The sequence below is a fragment of the Chelonia mydas genome, chromosome 1 (genome assembly GCF_015237465.2).
Source record: "Chelonia mydas isolate rCheMyd1 chromosome 1, rCheMyd1.pri.v2, whole genome shotgun sequence".
Classification (NCBI taxonomy): domain Eukaryota; kingdom Metazoa; phylum Chordata; order Testudines; family Cheloniidae; genus Chelonia; species Chelonia mydas.
In genome coordinates, this window is record NC_057849.1 from 274,732,561 (window position 1) to 274,759,819 (window position 27,259).

The 27,259-nt window shown below is 44.9% G+C and overlaps 1 long non-coding RNA gene across 2 annotated transcripts in view; it reads left to right on the forward strand.

Annotated features, from left to right (window-relative positions):
* LOC119564462 overlaps positions 1-27,259 on the forward strand; it is a 59,240-nt gene that overhangs the window by 15,747 nt on the left and 16,234 nt on the right. The window contains exon 1 of one of the 2 annotated variants that reach the window (XR_005223356.2): positions 24,973-24,993. The exons of the other annotated variant lie outside the window; for it this stretch is intronic. This is a non-coding gene — a long non-coding RNA (uncharacterized LOC119564462). Of the gene's footprint in view, positions 1-24,972; positions 24,994-27,259 lie in introns of those variants that run through there. 2 annotated transcript variants of the gene reach the window in all.

Sequence of the window (27,259 nt, forward strand, 5' to 3'; positions counted from 1 at the left end):
GGTAGTGATGCCTATTAAAGTAGTCCCACACTTTTTTCATTATACTACATGTTTTTCATTTTCTTCTAACATTGCCAGATTTTAAGTTTGCGATACATTTTCCATGTCAGGTGTCTGTTCTGGACTGAATTTTTTGGAAACTTTCAGTAAAATGGGTCAGCCATTCCCAAAGACAATCTGTCCTATGCTTGCACTATTCTCATTGCTGGTTCCCAGGCAGAGTGGTGGTGGAGGAGGAGGAATAGGCTTAACTTGAATACAGATGGTAAGGAATAGGAGAGGGGAGGGTGAAGAGATGTAGGGCAGTTGAGAGGATTGGAAGGATAGGAGCATGATCCAGGATCAACAAGGGGAGACAGGAGCAAAGGAAGATGGGGAGGATAGGAGCAGGGATGGGGTAAGGCAGGAGATATGTGGGAGGGGAAGATAAGAGCAGAAGTGGGGGAAAACACAGTGACAAGAGCAGGAGCTAGAAGTGGAGGGCACAGTTACAGGGTGTAACTGTGTGCCTCTGTGGGTCACAACTGAGAATACCAAATTCAGGACAGACTGCTGAGAAATAACACCCCAAAACTGGAGCTTATTCTCCCATGAGATATATCAAACCAGCAACAAAGGTAAACTTCTGTTTCACCACAGTGGCTAACAAAAAGTCATAAAAGCAGTTTCCTTAGGTTTCCAGTCTTTGTAATACCACTGAAAACACTAGACTTAGCCCTGGTCTACACTATGCCCTGGTCTACACTAGGAGTTGAAGTCGAATTTAGCAGCATTAAATCAATTTAAACCACTTTCCTCAAATAAAAGGTTCTTCTGATACAAAAGGACCAGCCACACACCCAGGTCAATATACAATTCATTTCTTACCCCAAAACCACGCTGTTGCCAATCCTTTAGTATCTAAAGCATGGATCAGCAACCTTTGGCACGCAGTCTACCAAGGTAAGCCCCATGGCAGGCCAGGCTGGTTTGTTTACCTGCTGCATCCACAGGTTCGGCTGACTGCAGCTCCCACTGGCCGTGGTTCACTGCTCTAGGCCAATGGGGGCTGCGGGAAGTGGCGGCCAGCACATCCCTTGGCCCGCGCCGCTTCCTGCAGCCCTCATTGTCCTGGAGCAGGCTACATATGTGGGCCTGCAGGTATGAGCTTGCCCTGTGCAGATTTTTCTATACAGTGCAAGAGTTTTATTTTGGGTTTACCTCCCAAAAGAGGTGTGCACATGAGTGTTGGGGGGGTCTTCTCACACAGAATTGACTTCAGTCTGGGTCTGCAGTGGGGTGTGGCCCTACCTGTGTGTGTGTGCTGCAAGAGGCCGGAAAGCCTAATTCAGCAAAGCAGGGAGAGGGAGCCAAGGCTCGTTGAGCAGGAGAGACTCAGTGAAATTCCAGTACCTCAGGTGGCATCCCAGAAGGGGGGCTCAGCCCATCACAGTGTGGTCCTCAAGGAATCTCTCCTGTCATATGGACATCAAAGAGCTAAGGGCTGCCCGCCTCACCTGTCAGGCCGCCTTACTTCATACCAAGGAGTAAAGCCTGTTTGTTTTCACAGACAATGCTGCAATGATGTTTTATTTCAACAGGCAAGGGGAAGCTCACTCTTTCCTGCTTTGTTAGGCAGCAATTCTGCAATGGAACTTTTGCATAGCCAATTCAATCAACCTCAAGGCCTCTTACCTTCCAGGGGTGCAAAATGAGCTAGAAGACTGCCTCAGCAGGTCATTTATGAGTCACCACAAGTGGTTTCTGCAGGCTGCGCTCACAGTGTAGGGCCAATACAGTGAATGTATCAATAACGTCTCCCACACCACTCCCAAGAGAAGGAGGCGGGTGGTGGTGGTCGGGGACTCTCTCCTCAGGGGAACTGAGTCATCTACCTGCCGCCCTGATCGGGAAAACCGAGAAGTCTGCTGCTTGCCAGGAGCTAGGATTCACGATGTGATGGAGAGACTGCCGAGACTCATCAAGCCCTCAGATCGCTACCCCTTCCTGCTTCTCCACGTGGGCACCAATGATACTGCCAAGAATGACCTTGAGTGGATTACTGCAGACTACGTGGCTCTGGGAAGAAGGATAAAGGACTTTGAGGCACAAGTGGTGTTCTCGTCCATCCTCCCTGTAGAAGAAAAGGCCTGGGTAGAGACCGTTGAATTGTGGAAGTCAACGAATGGCTACGCAGGTGGTGTAGGCTTTGGATTCTTTGACCATGGGATGGTGATCCAAGAAGGGGGAGTGCTAGGCAGAGACGGGCTCCACCTAACAAAGACAATTTCCTGGTGCCAGTGCTGGAGGAACCAGCTAGGGGCAGAGCGCTTCTTGACCTGCTGTTCACAAACCGGGAAGAATTAGTAGGGGAAGCAGAAGTGGATGGGAACCTGGGAGGCAGTGACTATGAGATGGTCGAGGTCAGAATCCTGACACAGGGAAGAAAGGAGAGCAGCAGAATACGGACCCTGGATTTCAGAAAAGCAGACTTTGACAACCACAGGGAACTGATGGGCAGGATCCCCTGGGAGAATAATATGATGGGGAAAGGAGTCCAGGAGAGCTGGCTGTATTTTAAAGAATCCTTATTGAGGTTACAGGGACAAACCATCCCGATGTGTAGAAAGAATAGTAAATATGGCAGATGACCAGCTTGGCTTAACAGTGAAATCCTTGCTGATCTTAAACACAAAAAAGAAGCTTACAAGGAGTGGAAGATTGGACAAATGACCAGGGAAGAGTATAAAAATATTGCTTGGGCATGCAGGAGTGAAATCAGGAAGGCCAAATCACACCTGGAGTTGCAGCTAGCAAGAGATGTTAAGAGTAACAAGAAGGGTTTCTTCAGGTATGTTAGCAACAAGAAGAAAGTCAAGGAAAGTGTGGGTCCCTTACTGAATGAGGGAGGCAACCTATTGACAGAGGATGTGGAAAAAGCTGAAGTACTCAATGCTTTTTTTGCCTCTGTCTTCATGAACAAGGTCAGCTCCCAGACTACTGCACTAGGCAGCACAGCATGGGGAGGAGGTGACCAGCCCTGGGTGGAGAAAGAAGTGGTTCGGGACTATTTAGAAAAGCTGGACGAGAACAAGTCCATGGGGCCGGATGCGCTGCGTCCGAGAGTCCTAAAGGAGTTGGAGGATGTGATTGCAGAGCCATTGGCCATTATCTTTGAAAACTCATGGTGATTGGGGGAGGTCCCAGACTGGAAAAAGGCTAATGTAGGGCCCATCCTTAAAAAAGGGAAGGAGGATCCTGGGAACTACAGGCCAGTCAGCCTCACCTCAGTCCCTGGAAAAATCATGGAGCAGGTCCTCAAGGAATCAATTCTGAAGCACTTAGAGGAGAAGAAAGCGATCAGAAACAGTCAGCATGGATTCACCAAGGGCAAGTAATGCCCAACTAATCTAATTGCCTTCTATGACAAGATAACTGGCTCTGTGGATGAGGGGAAAGCAGTGGACATGTTCCTTGACTTTAGCAAAGCTTTTGACACGGTCTCCCACAGTATTCTTGCCAGCAAGTTAAAGAAATATGGGCTGGATGAATGGACTATAAGGTGAATAGAAAGCTGGCTAAATTGTTGGGCTCAACGGGTAATGATCAATGGCTCCATGTCTAGTTGGCAGCCGGTATCAAGTGGAGTGCCCCAAGGGTTGGTCCTTGGGCCGGTTTTGTTCAATATCTTCATTAATGATCTGGAGGATGGTGCGGATTGCACCCTCAGCAAGTTTGCAGATGACACTAAACTGGGAGGAGAGGTAGATACACTGTAGGGTAGGGATAGGATACAGAGGGACGTTGACAAATTAGACGATTGGGCCAAAAGAAATCTGATGAGGTTCAACAAGGACAAGTGCAGAGTCCTGCACTTAGGACAGAAGAATCCCGTGCACCGCTACAGACTCGGGACCGAATGTCTAGGCAGCAGTTCTGCGGAAAACGACCTAGGGGTTACAGTGGACGAGAAGCTGGATATGAGTCAACAGTGTGCTGTTGCCAAGAAGGTCAATGGTATTTTGGGATGTATAAGTAGGGGCATTGCCAGCAGATCGAGGGACGTGATCATTCTCCTCTATTCGACATTGGTGAGGCCACATCTGGAGTACTGTGTCCAGTTTTGGACCCCACACTACAAGAGGGATGTGGAAAAATTGGAAAGCATCCAGCGGAGGGCAACAAAAATTAGGGGACTGGAACACATGACTTATGAGGAGAGGCTAAGGGAACTGGGATTGTTTAGTCTGCAGAAGAGAAGAATGGGGGGGGATTTGATAGCTGCTTTCAACTATCTGAAAGGGCGTTCCAAAGTGGATGCATCTAGACTGTTCTCAGTGGTAGCAGTTGACAGAACAAGGAATAATGGTCTCAAGTTGCAGTGGGGGAGGTTTAGGTTGGATATTAGGAAAAACTTTTTCACTAGGAGGATGGTGAAACACTGGAATGCGTTACTTAGGGAGGTGGTGGAATCTCCTTCCTTTGAAGTTTTTAAGGTCAGGCTTGACAAAGCCCTGGCTGGGATGATTTAGTTGGGGATTGGTCCTGCTTTGAGTAGGGAGTTGGACTAGATGACCTCCTGAGGTCCCTTCCAACCCTGATATTCTATGATTGGTCAATTGTTTTATATATATATATATATATATATATATATATAAAACAATATATATATATATGGATGAATAGAGAGTGTCTCCAGAAATCATACTTCCTCTGTTTGTAATAAGGGCTGGGAGATGTCTTAGCATATGATACTCTTTTGGTGGTTTTCATTAATCATTTCTGAACACAATTGGTTAAGGTCAGAGAACAGATTTTGGTGGAAAATGGTGTGTGTGTGTGTGTGTGGAGTTATCTGGCAAGGAGTTATCTGCTAGCTAGGTTGCCCCACTGTGATTCTGTCTGACCAACAGAGCTTCAGTGTTAATGATTTCATTTCCATAATAATTATTGTTTAAATACTTACTAATGATTCCAGAATTGGATAGCTCGAACCAGGCAGGTAGTAGGAGGAACCTGCAAAGGAGTACTATTGCTTGGGAAGGGAAAAGCCAAGTAGTGCCCATCAGTGTCTCTGCCCAGATGTAGCCAGACACATTTTCCAAAAGTGGGGGACTCCTCACGCCTATTTGCAAACAAGGCCAACATAAATATCATCTGTTTTGCTCCCTACAAGGCCACCGTCCCAGCTCAATCACAGATGCTTTCCTGCTACCCTCGTCAAGCATGTTTTACTACGCTTTCTCCTGAGTCCCATTCCTGCACTGAATGCTGGTTCTACTTGATCTTAGCAAGGCTGAGTTATATTAATAGTCCCAGAATGGCCTTGCCAATATTGGTTCTCCACTCTTCTGGACCTGGTGGTGGCAACTCCAATTTCACTTTTACACCTGGATTTGATCTCCCAAGATCATGGTCAGCTGCTCCACCCTCTGAGCCCTTCTCTTAACAGCCTGGAAGTTCCATGGCTAAATCCCAGGCAGGAGTCTTCCTCGGAGTAAGTTCACCATGTCTTGCTGAATAGTGCAAAGCTTTTCATTGGAGCTGGCTAACCTGTCAAAATGGAGATGTTTTTCTATCTGGGCTCTTCAAACCAGAGTCTCACCAATGCAGTCCTCTATGCAACGCATATCTATTGCACCTAAAACAGCATGGGTTTCTTCTATCAATTTCTTCTATCACAGTCCCACTGGCAGTAATATCAACTTTCCATCTTCATGTAGATAGCAGTCTGTATTCTCGAATGACATGACAATCAGGTTTATGAAGGTCCTGAAAAGGTTAAACCCTTAAATAGAGAACCTATTTCCCTTTGGGACTTGAACCTACTTTTGCCAAAGCTTATGGGACCCTCATCTGAGCCTCTAGCAACATGCTCCTTAGTACACCTTTCTCCAAAGGTGTCTTTCCTGCAGGGCCGGCCAACAACATTTTGGCACCTGAGGCAGGGAGCTCAAATGACGCCCCCATGTCCTCTCGCTTGGGCCAAAACTTTGAAAGGTCTCAATTCTGCCTTCTTCCTGTTCTACTCCTCTCATGGTATTGCTCTGCTACCTACCCCAATAAAGGAGAACTAAAAACTTAAATGCCTTGTTCAAACATTTTAAGTAACACTTACCTTTGCTGTTCAGGCATTTGAAAGTTAACTTTTCTTGTCTGCATAATAAACACTGGCATTTTTATCTGTTTGAATAATCAAAGTGATGCTTTCCATGCCTTCTTGGTTGCAAAGATTTGAACTGCTTCCTGAAGGTCCACAGTCTGGGCCAGCTCATGCTCTATTGAGATGGTTGCAAGGCCGACCAGCCTCTCCTGTGTCATTGTGGAGCGCAGATGTGTTTTTATTAACTTCAGCTTGGAGAAGCTGCGTTCTCCACTGGCAGCTGTTACAGGAAGTGTTAGAAGTATGTGCAGAGCAACAAAAGCATTTGGAAAGAGAGTGGTCATTTTATTTGTGCACATATATTCCAGAACAGCCTTTGGAGTTGATCCTGCTGAAATGTATCTTGAAAGGGCTTTCAGTTCATCACCTAAATCACTCGCATCAATATCACGCATGTCATCATGTGTCAACACTGTCTCTAGTGTCCTGCATTGCTGGTCTAGGTCTTCAGGTATAGTGAGGAGTTTCGGAATATCATACAACATCCCAAATATACTGCTGTGTTCCTTGAGCTGCATGAAACATTCTTCAACTGACTGTATTGCACAATCTAGCACCTGGTTAAAGAATTCAACTTTGAATTGTTGTTTGGGGTCTCTTATGGGTTTATCCCGTGCCTCATAATCAAAATGTCATCGTCTTTGGTGACTCTTGTATTCTTGAATGGGTGGGAAAATAGCTTCAGTGTGAAGTTCCTCTGCCAACTTCTGTGCACTCTTCAGAACGTTTTGAAACCCCTCATCTGACCAGTAAGACTGTAGGTATGACTTTGCTTTGTCCAGTTGTTCCATTGCTCCAGATATATCAAGGTGAACACCTTGGAGTCTCTTGCTTACAACATTTATTTCAAACAGTATGTCATGCCACAACACTAAGCCACACAGAAATGTGAAGTTATGTATGTTTCTGATTCCATTTCCCTCTGCCACTGTTCTCCCATGAACAATTCCTGTCATAGCCTTATCCTCCATAATAGCAACGATGGCATCATCTATCATTCCAATTTGGTGTGTGTTAGGCTTTATCACCTCCATTCGACTTTCCCATCGTGTGACACTCAGTGGTTTCAGTGTCAGAGGATGTCCAGATGTTGCTTCAAAATTTGCCATCAATGAGTTGATGCAGAGAAAAATATATAGATGCTTTGAATTACATTAAAAAATTCAGCAGCCTCGCTAGAAGCTGATGCTGCATCATTGACCACCAAGTTCAATGAATGAGAACTTCATGGAACAAAAAAATCTCGAGGGCTTAACTCTCAGATCTGAGTTTGCACTCCTCTGTTCTTTCCTCTCATGTTGACACCATTATCGTAGCCCTGACCTCTCATGTCCGCTATTGCAATTCCCATATCTTCCAGCTTTTAAAGAAGCACATTTATCATACCAGCTCCTGTAGTATCATCAATGTCAATAAATTCTAGAAAATGCTCTCTGACAGTCACCATTGCAGGGACATTTTCACTACGTTCTGTTACAAAACGCACCATTAAAGTCATTTGTTCCATATGGCTGATGTCAGGTGTGCAGTCCAGAATAACAGAGTAATATCTTGCTGACTTCAGATCTGTCACAATCTTCTGTTTGACTTTTGTTGCCAGTAACTGTTTGATCTCATTTTGAATTGTTTTTCCAAGATGGTGGTGTGTGTACATTTCTTAGATGCTCCTGGAGTACAGCATTAAACTCAGCCATCAGCTCCACAATTTTAAGGAAGTTTCCATTTTTTGGCACATGCAGCTGATCTGAAGTACAACGCAGTACTATGTTTTGGGTAGCAAACAAGCATTCTCACAATGGCAATGAGCCTTTTCAGAACATTTTGCCAGTAAAGAGACTCTGATGCAATCTTCTCTTGATGCTGATCATCTATGGTTGCATTTAACCTTAATCTCATCTCAAGCTCTTTCCACCTATGGAATGCTCTCTGGTGATTTGCTGTCTTCTCATGGCATGCCAGATTTCTAGCCAGATTTTTTCCAGTCCTTTGTTCCTGTAGAACCCAATGTGGCTGGAACATTAGACTGGCAGAGTTTGCAACAAAAACAGTATGCAGCATTCTGGGGTTTTGAGTACATAAGCCATGGCCTCTCCACTTTGTCACCATTGGGGATTTCACGCCAGCAATGTGTTGGATGGAAACTTCTATTTTCATTGTCTTTGGGGAACATGAAGTTTTTCACTTGCTGTGGCCCATGCAGCACAAGGAAGTCCTTCAGGCTACTGCTCAAGTGGGTCCACAGTCCTGGATCATCTAGACTTAAGGAACTAAACTCAGCAGCAGTTGTTTCTTGTGCCTCCACCACACTCTTCTCTGATCTACACTTTTCTTCAGGAATGAGCATAGTTACATCCATTTGAGATGGAGATACGGATGCTGCAGTAGCTGCCAGGTCACCTGCGCTCTGACTAACTGGACGATCAGGCATCTCCTCACCACTCACATCCTCACTGGGGCTGGAAGGCTCACCAGGAACATTTGTGTCTATGTATCTCAGGAGAGCTCCTTCCTGCTTTGATAGAAAAGCTTCCTTTGCTTTCTTTCTTTCTTCTAAATGCTACCCAGAGGGGAGTTTTCTTCCTTTACTCATGACTGTTCTGTGCCAGCTTTTGTGGCTCTCAACACTCAATTGAAGGGGACAAATAAGCAGACTGGTAGCAGGGCCTGAGTGAGGGAAGATATCAGCGTCTTAAGGGCCTAACTGGCTCCTACTACTTCAGTTGACTGCCTGTTCTCCTCAAATGGGTTCAGGGAAGCAGCAGGAAACAGGAAGCTCCCTGAGAAGCTGGTGTTAATCAGTCCAGGCTCCTGGGGGTGCTAGAGAGGTACATAAGAGGCTCCTCCTCCTCTCTCTCCCTGCAGCTCCTGCTTTCTGTTATTCCCTCTCACCTTTTCTCCTGCCTGCCTGTTATGTCCCTTGTGCCCTCATTCCTCCAGCACAGCACTCCATCATCTCTGTGCATCTAGAGTAGAGAGAATACATATGCACCAGCAGCAGACCCAATTTTCTACCCTCTGGGTCCTAGTGGCCCCCCCACCACAGTCTGGCATCTGAGGTGGCTGGCTCAGTTCGCCTCATGGTAAGGCCAGCCCTGCTTTCCTGGTGGCTATCACTTCAGCCAGGAGGGTGGCTGACCTGCATACTCTGACATCCAGACCACCTTATACTTTTTTTTTAATGCCCTCATCTAAGATTTCTCTCAAGTGGTATCAAATTTCATATTAACCGGTCAATGTACTCACCTGCATTTTACCCAAACCCCCACACCAATAGAGAAGAGCAACTGCTTCATACCTTAGATGTTAGAAAGGCAGTGGCTTTCTACACAGATGGGACTAATTTTTTTTTTTGGTCAATTCAACTGTTCATGGGTATAGCAGACAGAATAATAGGTCTGTTTCTTCACAAATTTTGTCTTGGATTAACTTCCTGTCTTCATGTTTGTTATGATCTGGCAGGCATTTCCCTGCCAGGCAAACTGACGGCATGTTCCACAAGATCAGAAACAGCCTCAGCAGCATTCCTTGCACAGGTCCCTATCCAAGACATATGTAGAGCAGCAACCTGGTCTTCAGTTCACACCTTCCCATCTCATTATTCCATCATTCAATACTCTGGAGATATTCTAAATTTGAATGAGTTGAACTCTAATCTGTGTGTATATGAACTCTGATTCCTCTTCCTGCATTACTGCACATGAGGCATCATGAGTGCAGTGCATTTGTGCAATCACTCAAAAAAGAAAAAATGGTTCCTAACTTTTTTGTAATTCATCTTTGAGATGTTTTACACATTTCAATTCCATGACCTCCCCTCCATCCATCTGCATTGGAGTCATCTGCCAAGAAGGAACTGAGGGGTCCAGGCTCAGCTGGACCCTTTACACTGGTGCACAGTGACGTGAGGAAGTACAGAGGGCACTCAAGCCACCCCAATGGGTATCACTGAAGGAAAAATTTCTGACGACTGTGCACGTGGTGTGTGCACACCAAGAGTGGATGGACATGTGCAACACAGCTTGAAGAACAACAGTTACAAAAAGTTAGTAACCATTTTTTATATGGCCACACTTTTAATGCAGGACCCCTGCCTCATTTTTTTTCTTCACTCTTGTCTGCAGGACCCTTGCCTCATCTGCTGCATAAAATTGAAAGGGGGTGCTGAATAAGGCAAAGGCTAGGGTAGTTTTTTTGGGGATGTAACATTTATGTAGTTTAGTCTTACTTTCTGCTGACCAGGATGATGCTGGTCACCTGCAAATGTGACTGTTGCACAATTAATATGACAAACCACCTTATACTTTCAACTGGGTGTCTGCAAAGCTGGGAATACAGAAAACAGATTTTCCCCCTATGTGTATAAGGGCAAGTGACCTACTAATCATTGAGGAGATCAGCATCTGACATAATGACCAAAAGTCAGACAGTCAAGTTAAGGTCCCTGGAATTAGTTTTGGCTCTGATAAATGCCATCAGAACTTGAGTAATGTGTGACAGATTAAGTCAGTGATTTATTAATTATCTGTGTTAGACTGAAAATATTTCATGTAGGATTGTCTCCACACATGTCCTTCAGGAATTATTTTTTCGCAGTTGCTTATTTGTCTTTGCTTATAGGCTGGCTTCAGAAGCATTTACCTTTAAACCTGGGGGGAAACGATGAATTCATGTTTGGCTTTCTCTTGAATAAGATCAAAGCCTATGTACCTTTTTAAAATTTCTCTGGTATATTTCTCAGCATTTTGTGCATTAGCTCTTTAGAGGTGAGATCACTTCATGTACAGGAAGAGCCAATTCAAACATACATTTCACACATTAATGGGAGTTACTTTCATAAATTCCCAGTAGGCTGATGAGAGATGAAACCTGTCTATTGCACATCCTGTACAAAGCATTCTTCGAAACATTCATTCAATTCCTTAGGTAATTGCGTCCATTTGTTACCAACCATCTGCATGTACCAATATTTATCCCACAGGAATTCTAACTTCCTGGCACAATGATGAAAGTTAATTTAGTCAATGAACATAATGGATGTACCCTATTAATATATTGCATCATTTTCCAATAGCATGGAATCTGTCTATGCATACAGTATTTTCAAACCACATTAGTCATAGGAAAATATCGTCTAGTGCAGAGGTTCCCATGCTGTGGCCCATGGACCCCTGGTGGTCTACCAAACACTTGCTGGTGATCCTTGGAGAGCTGGCTGAGCACATGGTTCTCGCTCTTTCGCCACATTTTCAGTCACAACATTTCATTAAAAGACAGATAAAATATATTAAATACATGGCTAATATTCCTGTTCCCTGTAAGAAACTGCTGTGGCTGCATTATCTGGTCAGTGCAGGAGCAGGAAGTAGGGGCAGGGGCAAAAAGTGGCTTCATGCTCTAATTATGGTCTCCTGGGAATTCTGTGAGGGACTGGGCAGCTGCTCTAAATAATGCCCAACTATCCATGGCCCTAGGTGCTGTTCTGGCATCCAGAGATCTGTCAGAGAGACTCCCTGCCAATACTCACTTATCTGGGTGCTGAGAGGAGAACATGGCACATGAGCAGCTATGTGAGACCTATGCCACCTAGAAATTCTCATATACAAGGGGAATCCTTGGATAGCTGATTAGGCTATCTTTCTGGCTGTGTTGCATTGGTGGAGCAGCTGCTGGAATGGGTCCCAGGATAAGACCCATGATATTTACATCCATATTTACATTAAAGTGTTAGGAAATATTTCACATATCTAAATGCAGTAAAGCTATCAGGAGAGGTAATCTTCTGATTCTCATTGACTTTATCAGGAATAGTTTATTTGGAACTAGCAAAATGAATACATTATAAAAGAGGTCTGTATGAACTGCCTACAAGCCTTAGCATGCATGTGGCCTGATTTTTCCTCTCATTTACACTGGTTTTACTCCAGTGTAACTCCTTGAAGTTTCTCTTGATTTACATCAGTAGAAGTGAAAGGAGAATTTTAAGTGCACCCACATTGGCTTATAAATTTTGTGCCTTGCCTTTCTGTTGAAAATGAGGTCCCGTCTTTTAAAGACATCTGACATATACATTTTTGTACTGGTAATTTATTTAGTCAGAATTCTCTCACACCTAGCTCAGGCAATTGTACAGAGAGCCTAAGGCCAACTGAATCCTGATAGCTACTAGACATCAGTAAATAACAGAGGCCAGAGGTTTAGGGTGAGTTACTTTAACTGATATATTTATTTACAGTGCTCACTGTAAGGTGAAATGTACATAATTAAATAAGACTTGGGAAGTACTGTAGACTGCAGAAAGGAGGTTATTGCTGAAGTAACATGAGCTATATGGCTGGAGTCTGAATGAAGTCTCACATCAGTGTCAACATACAAGGATTTAGTGAACACTATAAATGAACACATATATGGCAGATCATACCCATGCCAATGCTCCAGGATCCAGCCAAGCTGGGACGCACCTGGCCTCCCAGACGGAGGTCTCGACAGGAGGGGATGGACCGGAGGACCCCCTCCCCCGCCAGAGTGGAGAACACGACGTTGAGGGTAGGAAGTGACCCAGGGGAACTTTAGAGACAAGCGGCGTTAAAGCTGCACTGACACATGTTGTGGGCAGATCCCCGCTGAGCTAACCGCGAGGGGGAACCCTGCCAATAGTCAAGCCCGGGGTCAGGACCTGGTGGAGAGGGCGGGCCCAGGTCCCCTTACCACTCCGACATTGGGATACACTTCACCGCCTGAGAGGGCGAGTTATATGGACTCTGTCCACTGGGCCACGCTGCCCAGATACACGGGGCGAGTTATATGGACTCTGGCCGTTGGGCCACGCTGCCTGGATATGCTGGGCGAGCATGGGGAAACCGGCCATTGGGCCACATTGGAATGCCCTTAAAGGGACGGGCGTGGGAACTTAAGCGTGACAAGGCCCCGACACCCCATCCACCCCTGCCAGAAAGCGGTGCTGTGGTGCCGGACCTGTCACAATGCCTCACAACCATATAGAGGTGTGGTTAGCACAACTGCCTGATAGACCTTTAGCTTAGTGCTTATTTTGACACCCTTATCTTTCCATAGGTAGTGTGGCAACATTCCAAATGCAGAGCTGCCCTGGGCTATGAGATGGTTAATTTCATGATCACGTGCTGCACTCTGCAAAAGTAGGTAACAAAACTTCTCCATGGACTCGAGGAACACTGTCGATCTTAATAGTTGGGTGGACATGTGCATACCCTAGCACAGCATGGTACAGTATTTCAGTTTTCTTTAGGCTAATTGTGAAACCAAAATAATTGATTGCACAAGAGAAGTGATCAGTTATAAATTGAATGTCATTGATCAAATGAGCAGCTCGTGCACAGTCATCAGCAAATAAAAGTGCCTTAAGTAAATCTGCCACTTCTGTGTGATCACAGAAGCATTGCAGATTAAGCAACTTCCCATTGGTGCAGAACTGAATAAATGCTTCTCGGTCAGTGTTGTGAAATGCATCCATAAGCAGAGCCGAAAGAGTGTGGGAGCCAGCACACAGCCCTATTTGGTGCCATTAGTGACCGGAAAGGGGTCTGATATCTTGCAGTTTCCCACCACTCTGGCCATCATACAATTGTGGTAGGACCGAATGACAGAAATAAATTTTGCAGGGCATCCAAAGATCAACACAAGCTTACAGAGTCCCTCATGCTTTAAAGACTCAGAAACCTTGGCTAAATCAGCAAACCATATAAAGGCTGTGGTTTTGCTCTCAACATTTTCTCTGAAGCTGATGGCTGTGAAGACCAGGTGTATAGTGCCCCGTCCAGACCAAAATCTACCTTGAGACTTAGGGAAAATGGTTTCCACAAAATAGATATTAAGTCCATTCAATATAACCCATGCAAGGATTTTTCCAGGAACAGAGAGTAGGGACACAGCACAGTTTGCCCTAATACCCTTACATTTATAAAGTGAACAATGCTGGTATCCTTGAAATCCTGTGGCACCGACTCTTGCTCCTAGATAATGCAGAAGAGCCTTGTAAGATGTCTTGCAATATGGTGGACATACTGCTTGTAAATCTCTGCTGGAATGCTATCCAGTCCAGGTGCTTTCCCTTATGACATCTGCTTGACTGCTGTTGTGGTCTTGTATAAGGAAGGGGCTAATGCAAGCTCTTTTAGTGGGTGTTGGGGAACAGCATTGATTGCTTCCTCAGAGATGTTCAAAGGGTGGTTGAGAAGCAAACTGAAATGTTCCATCAAGCAAGTATTTCTTTTTTGTCAGTTAAGAGTTGATTGTCATCCCGTATGAATAGAAGGATTATCCTGTTGCACCTGGGGCCATACACAGCACAGAAATCAGCAAAAAAGCTTTTAAGGTCTTTGTGGTCTGCTGCCAGTTGTAACTCCACCACTTTCTTTTCCCACCACTGGTTTTTCATTTGCCAAAGTCCGATCTGAACCATCTGTTTTGCTAGATGATATGCAGCCCTCCTAGCTGCCAAATCCTTATCCTCTAAGTAGGCTTGATGGATAGCATGTGGTGAGTTCAAGAGCTGATATCAGCTTTTTTCTCCATTGTCTGTCAGGGCCGTCCTTACCCATACGTAAAGCACATAGCTGCGTAGGGCACCAAGAAATGTGTGCCCTGCGCAGCTGCATGCTGCTCCAGCCCTGCTCCAGCTCTTCCCCAGGGCCCCTGCCCGAGCCCCACCTCTTTTTGCCCCCACTCCCCTGAGCTCTGCAACAGGGCTGGGCCTGCACTCACCGGCAGCGGGAAGTGCAGACCCGGCCCAAGCCGTGCTGGAGGGTAGTTTTCCCCTGCCCCCTAAGCCAGCCCCTCTGCTCTCCCCCCCCCACCCCCGCAGAGGCCTGCCCCTCCCCTTCCCCTCCTGCACCCCCACAGCGGGGCTGCATAGGGCCCCAGAATAGCTAGGTATTACCCTGCTGTCTGTTATCTGTGTTTGGAGTGGGTGTTTAAGGAGAGAAGGTTTTCTACTGATGGTAGGCACAGTATGGTCTCTCCCTGCCCTGTGCTCAGTCCAACAGGTGCTCTAGTGTGATATGTTCTAAACTTCACTCAGTTTTATTTGTATTTTGAAATATTGGTTAAAACTTTCTCCTCTCCCCCCTTCCCCCCCCCCCAGTGGCTTTCAGTGTTCCCTAGCACTGGGCTGTCAGTGTAATACTAACACCTGTGCTACCTCAGGCTTAACCCCTCTGCCCCTTTACATGCAGTATATTGAATTTCCACAAATTGCAGGGTTCAGCTATTTTTGCCTCTTGAAAAATAAGAGGTCTTTTTCACTGTACTTCTGTGCCATTATTTGACATTCAAATGAAGCTTAATAAACCAAACACAGACTGCAAAGTAACGTTTAAATTCCGTGAATATGAGTTCCCCTTTGCACTTTGGGTGGCTCTGTGTTATTCTGGATTTTTATGCTTTTTGGTATGAACCATTTTGTAGTAAAGGGAATAGGAAAAAATCTTAAATTGCAATGAGAATAGCAAAGAATGCAGGCAGTGCCATTCTATAGGTCTCAGTTTAGCTTTCTTAGTGCTGTTTATATTGATACCATACCTATGTTTGTGTCAGGATTTTAGCATTTTTTACCCATTACCCCATTTTTTCTTCAAGACAAATTTCATTTAGGCCCCAATCCACATGTTTAATTGAATTGCTGGATTGGAGCCAGAGTATTCAGCTGTTTGCAGGATCAATCCCCAAGATGTCTCCACTGTAACCAAATTAGGGCTGCAGTTATAATATTGAAGTATTGTTGTTTGATGAAGAGAATTGCTCTTAGAGAACTATTGTTTTAGGTTCACTTTTCTACAAGGCGGCACCTCTGGCCTTTGGTTTTCCTGCTCCTATCCTCTCCGTCCTTGTGGCTGTCATGAACTTGAGTCCAATATGCAGCTTCCCATCCTTTAAATATAAAGTAAAAATGGTGCAATATATTTAAAAGCTGTAATCTCCTCAACGGAGCATTTGTTGTTTGGTGATGCCATGCTGTTTACATAGAGAAATGAAATGGCATCTTCCTCATTATCCTCCTTCTCTCACTTATTTTATACCCATTTTTTCATGTTCTCTATGTATATAAATCTCCCCACTGTATTTTCCACTGAATGCATCTGATGAAGTGGGCTGTAGCTCATGAAAGCTTATGCTCAAATAAATTTGTTAGTCTCTAAGGTGCCACAAGTCCTCCTTTTCTTTTTGCAAATACAGACTAACACAGCTGCTACTCTGAAACCTGTTATTTTATACTTGTTACTATTCATTTTTATTCCAAAAAATAAATAGCAGAAAAGGTGGAAAATTGCTCAGTATTGTGAATGATTCATACATCTATTTATATTAGGCAACATGGTTTCTCTCTCGCTCTAAAGATTCATAACCCTCTTTTCCTATTCTGGCCTCTCTCAATCTCTCAGAGCTATAATCAGTAATTCACCGACAGCTGTGCTGTCTTTTAACATTCACTTATTATTTAAAATCTTAGTCCTTGACATATTTTTTTTATCTTAACTTATGCTGGCATTTTCTCAGTAAAATTTACTATCTAGAACAACCATAGTGAAGCATTATTGAAAACCACAGACCCACTAATCATGACAGGAAAAAATGGGTTGTGAAACATGTGTTTAAGAGAGACACAACCTACAAGCTTTAGAGTACAGTATGGACCTACGTCCATATTCTCTAATAGCCTGGTGAACTCATATATCATGCTTTCTCCCTTGGAATGATGTTTTAAATACCAAACAGATTTAAAGTATTTTGTGGTCTTCTCTGGACACAGACTTCCTGGTGGTTTGGCCCTAAGTCTGTAAGGGGGAAAAACCGGGGGCCAGAGGATGGTGTAAATTGGCATAGAGCCATCCACTTTAATTGAGCTATGCAATTTACAGAAGCTGAGGGCTGTACCATACTTAATCACACAACCACCAGGGGTACCTTCCTGCCAGCTTTCAGGTAGGGAAATGATGTATTAGTTGTGAATGTTTAGATCCACCACTAGGGGGCTTAGATAGAGTTGCCAGGAACGCCTGGTCAAAAAGGGACCCTGGTGGCTCTGGTCAGCACTGCTGACCAGGCTGTTAAAAGTCCATTCGGCGGCGCAGCAGGGCTAAGGCAGGCTCTCTGCCCTGGCTCTACGCAGCTCCAGGAAGCAGCCAGCATGTCCGGGCAGCCCCTAGGCACTGGGATGGCCAGGGAGGCTCTGTGCATTGTTCCTGTCCCAAACGCCAGCTCCGCAGCTCCCATTGGCCAGGAACCATGGCCAATGGGAGCTGTGGGAGCAGAGCCTGCGTGGATGGGCAGCGCACAGAGCCATCTGGTCACGCCTCCACCTAGGGGCTGCAGGGACATGCTGGCCACTTCCAGGAGCTGCCTAAGATAAGCACTGCCTGGAGCCTGCACCCCAATCCCCTGCCACAGCGCTGAGCCCCCCTCTCTCCCAGAGGTTGCACCCTGTCCTGCATTCCGAACCCATTGGCTCCACCCCACAGCCCGGAGACCCCTCCTACACCCCAAACCCCTCATCCCCAGCCCCACCCCACAGCCCATACCCCCAGCCAGAGCCTTCACCCCTTCCTGCACTTCAACCCTCTGCCTCAGACTTGAGCTCTCTCCCACACTGAAACTCCTTCCCAGAGCCTGCACCCCCACCCATACTCCAAACCCTTCAGCCCGGAGCCTCCTCCTGCATCCCACACTCCTCATGCCTGGCCCCAGCCCAGTGAAAATGAGAGAGTGAGTGAGGGTGGTGGAGAGGGAGAGGGATGGAGTGAGCGGGGGCAGGGCCTTGGAGAAGGGGCAGGATGGGGAAGGGCCTCGGGGGAGGGGCAGGGGTGAGACAAGGGTGTTTGGTTTTCTGTAACCAGAAAGTTGGCAACCCTAGCCTTAGAGCAAGGAGGCAGACTGTGTAAACAAGAAATAAAGGCAGTCTTGCGCCCCTCCCCCCTTCTCCTCCCTCTCCATTTACTGTGTGCTAGATTTCTGTAATCTCTAAAGGGAGGGCAGCAATATTTCCCTCCTCCCAGCAACTTTGAGACTGTGGCTAAGGGGAGGGGAGGGAGGCCATGAGAGAGAGGCCATGAAAGATCAGTCCCAGCCCCATAAGTGTGTGAAGCAGCAGTAGGCTTTGTACTTCCTCCTCTTCACTTTGTGGGAGCTGCCTAATAGCTTATGAGCTAATGTGTGGAGAAGAAGAGACAGTTGAGAGAATTGGATGAAAGAGCCTTGCTCTCCTCCTCCTGGCTCCTCTCACAGGAAGGGGAAGGAAAAATATGTCCCCTCCCTGCCTCCACATCCTCCCCAAGGCCTAAAGTACATGGGAGGAGGCAGAGGAGACCTCTGGAGATAGGAAAGTACTTTTTGAGAGGACCCTTATTTTGGAGAATGCCCCCAGAGGGGACAGGGATGCAGACCACAGATGCGGGTGACAGAGCACTGAGGGCCATGGAGATACAAAACATGGGAGATAATGCAGAACATGGCGGGAAGTAGGACATAGCACTGGGGGAGTGCCACAGAGGGCCCAGAATGTGCTGGGTGGACATGGAGCCCTGGGAAAGACAGAGCCCTATTCAAACACATGAATGTATGCTTCTGTGCATGTGGATGCACTTGTCTGGCATAAATGTAGACCATGCTGCTACTAAGGAGCTTTTGGAAGGGGAACTGAGCTCCAGTGTGCAGCCAGTTCTTCATCCCTTGCCATGTTTAGGGCAAAATATGAGTCCACTGGTGTTATTTCTGCCCCAACATTTTTCTGTGGTTGCCTCTATGGGCCCATACTCTTTACCCCTCAGCTCCTTATACAGATGCTTGGACCATGTAATATTTTGTCTGAAGAGAACTCTCAGTGAATCACACAATTAATTTTGATAATGGACTATAGTATTTTCCAAAGTATTAACCAGTGTGGAATATTTCCAAAAGACAGTTCTCCTGAATTATATGCTAAACCTTTGAAGAAATATTGTTTTTAATAGTATTAGTTGGTAGTAAGTAAGGCTTATAAATAAAATTGAAATATGAATTGCTGATTGCAGTACTGAAAGATTAGAAGCTGTGGGTTATCATTTGGTTGACTACTATAAGTGGCAGTCATGAGCCTGTCAAAACACATAGCTTAGATTATTACTTAATTCAATAACTCTAAGGCAGGGTTCCAGAGAAATAATAATACGGGTTATGTAATTACAGACTATTCTAATGCCCTGCCACAAGGGACAGTGTTAAGGCTACAGAAATAAACTTACCTTGATCATTTCCTAACTCTTGAGTGCAATCTTAACATTATTTTAATACCATTTTTAAAATGGAATTTCCTAAGGGTCTTTCAAGCTTCCATACTGGATGAGACCAGTGGTCCATCTAATTGACCATGCTGTCTCCAACAGCAACCAGTTGCTGCAGAGGAAGGTGCAAGAAGCCCCTCAAAAGGCAGTTATGGGATAACATGTCCCCAGGGAAAGATCAGACCCCTTCCAAAACTCAGTCTTTCAGTAGTTTTACATAACTTGTTTAGTCTGCTGAAAGTCTATATCTGTCTAATGAAAATGCTGGAGTTATGGAAGTATGATGAAATAATGCAATATTTGGAACAATAAATAAATATCCTAGTTTCTATCCTAAATTTCATAGTTACTTCTCTTTACTAACAGTGCTTTGCATCTTGCATCTGCATTTCAGCCAGATCTACATGACTTTCTGGCAGAACCGATGGAGAACTGTAGTACTGAGATGGATATAGTGAATGCTGAAGATGGACTATATTCTAGGCTGTTTATAAATTGCATCCTCATGACTCAAGTCTTCTAACTGAGGATGGATTGACAAATTCTTCTTAAAGAGAAAGATACTGTTTTTTCTTCTAAAACATAGTACTTTTAACCATTAATGAGGGTCTCTTCTATTGGCTGCTATGTGCCAATTTGCCTAACCAGATTATACACTTCCAGTTTATTTTGACCAAAAGAGATCTCAGAATAGATCTGTAATAAAAGAGCAGCACATTTGCAACTTAATATTATTTGTTCACTTTTACACAGGGAAACTTCTTTAGTCTTCTTAGTTAGTTGTTTTCTATTACTTATTAATAGAATAATAACTTGTTGAAATTAGACTTTTTATGTACAGGGAGGAAGTATATTGCTTAAGTTTTATATTTCACTTAATGAGTCATTACTTTCATTCCTGAACATAGGCTACAAATTAAAGATCTACAGTATATATTTTACATTCTGTTGGAGATAGATAAGGGTACTGTGGAAAAATAGTATGTGATCATGTAATTAATGTCATCATAATGCATATGCACAAGAAAGTAGAGCTGTGTTGCACAGGGAATCTTAATTCTGGCATTTCCTAACTTTGTGAGCGTTTGCAACCATAATAATCTTCTAAAATACATTGTGTGCATAATTTCCTAGGCTTTTAAAAAAACAAACAGAAATATCAGACATTCCATCATGTAGTATCATATGGATACTCACATGAATCATCAGAAGGATTGGAACTTTTGGATTCAATGCACAGAGCTCTGACACTTGAACTAACAAATAGTAGTTATAGCAGTAGTAGGTTGTTATCCTCTGTATGGACCAGCACTAAAAGGGGTGAGACACTGTGTCAGTGGGTTTCACAGATACTTGTTAGCTGCAGAGGAATGGTGAAACTCAGAAATCTTTGGTTAAATTCCAGGTTCTGGCATGGGAGGGGCAGTGTTCTCTAATGAGCACAGACTCTTCTGCCTATTACCCCTTCTGCCCCTTTCCCTGCAATTCATTCTTGCCCTACTCCTGCCTCTTTTCCATCCCTGGCTCCTGGTCCTAGTGCCATTCTCCTTGACCATCCAGTCCTAGTCTCACCCCCTAAACTCCTCATCCCAGTCCCCACCTCTCAGTTCCCTTACTCAGCCATTTCAAGTTCACCCCATCCCCCAGTTCCTTGTCCCCAGTTTCCTTGCCCGCCCAGCCAGCCCCCAGTTTCCCCCTCCTAATTCCTCATCGATTCTCTCTGCCCACCCCCTTGGCCTCCATTTTCCCTCCTCTTCACTCATGTTTCCCAAGGCCACTGGCACACAGTTCCAGTCTCCCACACTGGGCTCTCTTCCTTGTCACTCCCCAGACTCACTCCGTTGTTCAGTCTCTGTGTCCCCCTCCACCAGTTGTCCTATTCTCCTTATTTCACCAGTTCCAGTGTCCCCCTTACTCCTACTACTAGTCCAAGTTTTGTCTCCTCCCTTGGTTCCTTGTCCCAATCTATTCCCCCATCCTTCACAGGTGTGGCTCTTGTCTCCTTTGCATTCGAATGAAGCAAATTCCTCCTTGCTGCCTGGGCATCAGAAGGGTGGTCACTGAGAGCAAAAGAAACACTCTCCATGCTTTCAGTTCTGGTTCCCCACTTTGACCCATTCTGCAGCAACCCAGAGCTCAGTTGCAGAGAAAGTCTTGGTCAACTACAGGCTGGATCATGCCTATTGTATATGGAATCTTCAAGGAACTGAGTGCAAAGCTGTGGCAATCCTCTAGTGAGCATGTATGAGCTGTGATAGTTCAAAGGCTTATGACATGGCCAAATTTAGGCAGATTTTCACGGAGATGGCAAAAGGTGCATCCCTGGAAAAGAGGACATATTTCAAGTCTCTACTCCAAGTCATGGAGGTGCTAGAGCTTCTCAAAGAAAAGGTCATGAGAATTTTGTAAGATGGGCAAAACAATGTATTTTTTTCCCTACCTTCAATCTTGGAAATAGCTGGACGGTTTGGGTTGAAATTTTTCAAAAACTATGGCAGACACTCGGCATGGAAAATTTCAACCCCTGTGGTTCAAGTCTGGCAAAGTTATAAGCAACTAAAATGGGATCTGATAATGGGAAGTACAGGGCAACCTTAATCATAGGCAGTGCTACCGGCCCTCCCTATAAATAAGCTTCTAAAGAGTTGTTGTAAAGTTACAGACACACACAACACACAACACACACAATGGGGATTCTCTGCTGGCATAACCCTGTTCGACTTCAGCGGGGTTACACCTGTAGAGAATTTAGCTTATGGTCTCTGGCTCAAATGGTTTACAGTCTTAGGGTCTGAAACAGTAAGCACTTGTTACCGGGCATAGTGCTTACTGTGATAGCCCCATTGACTTGAACAAGACTTCTCTTTGTAGTAAGCACTATACTGCACTGTTTGTTTGCAGGATCAGGACCTAAAGAATACCACCTGGGAGTGTTTCAGCATCAGAATAGTAACTGCTCTGCCATATCACTAATGTGATCTTTCCATTAGTTTTCTTATCAAGAATACCATTCAGTAAGAAGACTATAGCTCCTGGCATTCCTTAAGACGTTATAATTCTTAGTCCCAAGTGGGGCAAAGGTAAGTCAAACGGTATGAAATCTAAATGATCTGAGTACGGCTTACATTTGCCTTTTGTCAAGCAACACTGAGCAAATTTAATGTATGTTCACTGCCAGCTAACTGTTTCTTTTTTCCTCCCAACATGTCTATTATGCCTATTTTGTGTGTGTACCATATTTACACTGATAGCTTGCGTGGATGTGACTATGGAGGATTGCTCCTGCTAAATAAACAAGGCAAAAAAATTACAGTATTGCCTGTCAGAGTTATTTGGCCTACGTTTTATTATAATTGGATGCTGACAAGATGCTGCCAGTAGTGAACCAAATTTGTTGTAAAAAATTAACTTTCATAAGAATATCTGAAATTAACTTGGAGCCATTTAGAGCTATTCAACTTGTCCAACACCTTTTTTTCTCCTGCAAGTGTGACAAAAGTTTGCAGAGGGAAATATCATGCTCTCATTTTTTGAGGAATTTTTGCCTTTTTCTTGGCAAAATGACATTTTTTCATCTGTCTGAACTGCCTTTGTTTCACAAAGATCAATGGAGAAATTAGAGGCAAAATAAAGAATTTGCTAAGGGTGAAAAATCTCTTCAATCAGCCTTCATTGGCTGCCTGTTGTGCACCATAACTGAAACCCAGACTTAGAAGTGACCCTACCAATCTGCTCCTTTCCTATCCACTCCTGAGTTGGCTGAGCCCAAATGAATCAGATTTGGGGCATTCGTACTTGCAGGTGCCATAGCTTGTCTGTCCGTTGGACATATTCTCCATTTGGAATCATGAATGATGGCCAGAAAGGAAGCATTGGTAGCGTAATAATAATTAATCATTTATATGTTTCACTGTTTCTTGAGTCTTGTATTAAAATAGATAAGATCTTCAGGGCAGGGACTGTTTCTTACTTAGCATTTCTGCAATGCCTAACACTACAGGCCTCAGTCCTGATCTGGGCACTTTTGTAATAGAATTACACATGGGGAGGGGAAACCCCAATGTTAAAAATGTTCTATAGGATGCAAGTTAAGCATTCAAAAGTTAGGAAAAGCTAAATTAACAGTTGAACATGCAACCTTCATTCTGCCCCCTTGTGCATCTTCTATTTCCCCACCAACCCCGGTGCAGTTGCTCCAGCACCTCCCTGGTATTCCCAGTGCAGTTGGTGGTGGTGGTGGTGGTGGTGGCAGTGCTGCTGCTTTAGCAGCAATGTGAACCTGGCCTCGGAGTCATAGGCGCCGACTCTGTGGGTTCTCCAGAGCAGGTACACCCACAGGAAAAAATAGTGGGTACTCAGCACCCACCAGCCACAACTGTTTGGTGGGGCGCTGCCAATCTGCTGTTTGGCAACTGGGGGAGCGGCATGGGGAGGGCAGAGAGCAGCGAGCGGCAAGTGGCAGGGGCCTCAGGAAGGGGCGGAGCAGCAGTGGGAAGAGGCCCAGTGAGGGCGGAGCCTCCGGGGAAGGGGTGGAGTGGGGGCTGGGGCCTCCGGGCAGAGCAAAGGTGGAGCACCTCCAGGGAAAAATAAGTCCATGCCTATGCTCAGAATGTTTAGTGTTTTGGGCGGGCTGGCAAAATTTCTCATGAACATAAATGAGAGAAGGGAAATGGCTGTTTCGACTAGTTCATATCTCAGCTGAATCTAAATGAAATTTCAGTGGACAAAGAAAAGTTGTTGTAGTCCAAATGGCTTCCTCCTGCTGAATAATCAGACTTGTTGCAAACACTGGAAGTGTGAGAATTCCTCAAAGAAAAGATCACAAGAATCCTTTATAGTGGAAAGTGTTAGGCAATCTAAATATAGGGGTCACTAATGTTTAATCACTCCAACTTCCCTTTTTATAAAATAATCTGAGAGCTGGGGGAGAGTGAGCGGGGCCTGGTCTACACAGAAAAGTTATATTGGCATAACTACATCAGTCAGGATGTGAAAAAAGCCACGACTCTGACTGATGTAGTTATGTCAACATAACCCCCATAGTAGACACAGCTTTGTCAACAGAGCAGGACTTCTGTCAACAGGTAACTTCGTATGGGGAGGTGGTGTTCCTACACTGATGGAAATACCTCTTCTGTTAGTGTACGCTATGCCTACTCTACAAGACTATGCCGACATAGTTATGCCTGTGTAGTCTCTATAGTATATCTATATCCATATATAGATATAACATATTGAACCAGAAAAGCCTGATGCAGATAGGAGAAAGATATAAATGGATTTGGAGTAGTAAAAACTGGAATCCTGGAATAAAACAACTAAATTCACTAAAACAAAAACACACAACTAAAACACTGATCCACAAAACAATACTGGTGGTTTTAGATTTTAAGAGTACTATGTCTGATTCTGCAACTATGCTGACTGATTTATGTTCTTGATAAGGTCACCTGAAGATACAGTATGTATACGTTTGTCAATATGATAACTTCTGAGGACACTGAAATACATAAGAGTTCACCTTTGTTTCAGACAGAAGGAAGCAATCTGACAATGTTTTAGGTAAGCCCAAATAATTTGAGGAAGACATTAATAATGCATTTCCAACTAACAAAAAACCAGGCATTTGATGCATTCATATTTATTAATGTAATATTAATGGTCAAGCTTTTTATAAATGACGAGTGATTTTCATGAACTGCTGAGCACCCATCTCCAGAAAATCAGGCACTTTTAAGGAGTCTCAACTTGGGCACCCCAAAATCACAGTACCTAAAGTCACTTGTCATTTTTTTAAAAACCTTGACCCATAGCTACAGTTTTTCACCAGGGTTCTCAGAGATTTGGAGACCATAAAGAGGCTCCAAGTTTAGGCTGCTTTAAATCAGTGGTTTTCAAACTGTGGATTGTGACCCAGTACTGGGTTGCAGAATATACGGCACTGGCTCCGGTCAGCACCGCCAACCGGGCAGTTAAAAGTCCCATCAGCGGTGCTGCCTGGCTGAGGCAGGCTAGTCCCTACCTGTTCTGACACCACGCTGCGCCCCGGAAGCGGCCAGCTGTAGGTCCGGCTCCTATGCCAGGGGGCTCAATGGCTCCATGCACTGCCCCCGCCCAAAGCACCAGCTCTGCACTCCCATTGGCTGGGAGCTGGGGAGGAAGGGGTGGTGACTGTAGGCAAGAGCTGCACAGAGCCGTTTGCACACCTCCATCTAGGAGCCGGACCTGCTGTTGGCCACTTCCGGGGCACAGTGTGGTCTGCGGTGCCAAGACAAGCGGAAAGCCTGCCTCTGCACCCCGGCTGCACCGCTGACTGGGAGCTGCCAGAGGTAAGCCTGCTCCCCAGCACCATGCCCCAATCTGCTGCCCCAGGCCTGATCTCCCTTCCTCAAACCCAGGGCCCCTTCCTGCACCCCAAACCTCTCATCACTGGCCCCACTCCAGCACCTGCACCCCCAGCCCAGAGCCCTCCCAGACCCCAAGCCCCTGCCCCAGCCCTGAGCCCCCCCAAACCTGGAGCCCCCTCCTGCACCCCAAACCCCTCATCCCCAGCCCCAGCCCAGAGCCTGCATCCCCAGTCCAGAGCCCTCCCCCCGTCCTGCACCCTAACCCTCTGCCCCAGCCCTGAGCCCCTCCCATACCCCAAACCACTCATCCCCAGCTCCACTGGGTCACGGGCATCAACAATGTTCAACTGGATTGCCAGAAAAAAAGTTTGAAAACCACTGCTTTAAACCTTCAATACTGAATATCCCATATAATGACCACCATCTTATTGGCCATGGCTGACTTGAGAAACTTCGTTGTTGTTGTTTGTAATATCCAGACCTAAATAGAATAGGATTCCTTTTAGAACCAAGTAGTTTACCTCATTATTCAGCCAGAATATTGAATGTATTATTGCAGTCTCCCCTTAGTTGCTTAATACTCTGTTGTTAAGCACTCCCATCCCAGTTTTGCAGTCTGGTCTTCAACTGGTATATATCCACATAGCTCCACCTGGTCTCCTCATTCCAACATTTTAAACTCAAAGTGTATAGATAAGTAGCCCATCCCAAATTATTGAATTTGAACTTCAAAATTCATAAGAGTTAACCAATCGCAACTAAGATATAATTCTGTTCCAAACCTGCAAGGGATTATTATGAAAAGGAAGTCCAAAAATCACAATTTGTTAGCAAATACCTTGACCGTTTCCTTCCACGAATGTATGTTCACCAAAACACCATTTTTTATAGTTTCACTTTGGCACCCCATATTTTCACTTTCGTATGAACCTTGGTAGAGTAATGATGATGTCATCTATATGTCAGATGCCTGTGTGGAGGTATACTGTTGCTGTGGTGATGGTTGTTGGAAGCGAACTAGCAGATCATTATAGGTAGAAGGTACAGATCATTATAGGTAGAAGTGCTTTTTGTGTGCTTTTTGTGTCTTCTAGCATGTCTCTGGTGGTTAGCCTCTACAGCTTGCTGAAATAAAACCTGATACCTTTTGTCTGTGTCTTGTGGCTGTTCTTGGATAATGTAGTGGATATTGTATAAGTGAACAGGTGTGAAAGTAAAAATGCTGAGCTTGATTCTGATCTCACGCTGGTTTTATGCCAGTGTAACTCCATTAAGGGAGGTTGGTCTTGTGGTTGATACAATAGATAATAAACAACAATAATAATTAACTAAGCATTGGGTTGGAACTCAAATGATCTGGGTTAAATTCCCAGCTTTGACTAGGACTTCCCATGTAACCTTGGACAAGTCATTTAATTCTCCTGTGCCTCAGTTTCTCATCTATAAAACAGGAATAATATCTGAGGATAAATTCATTACAT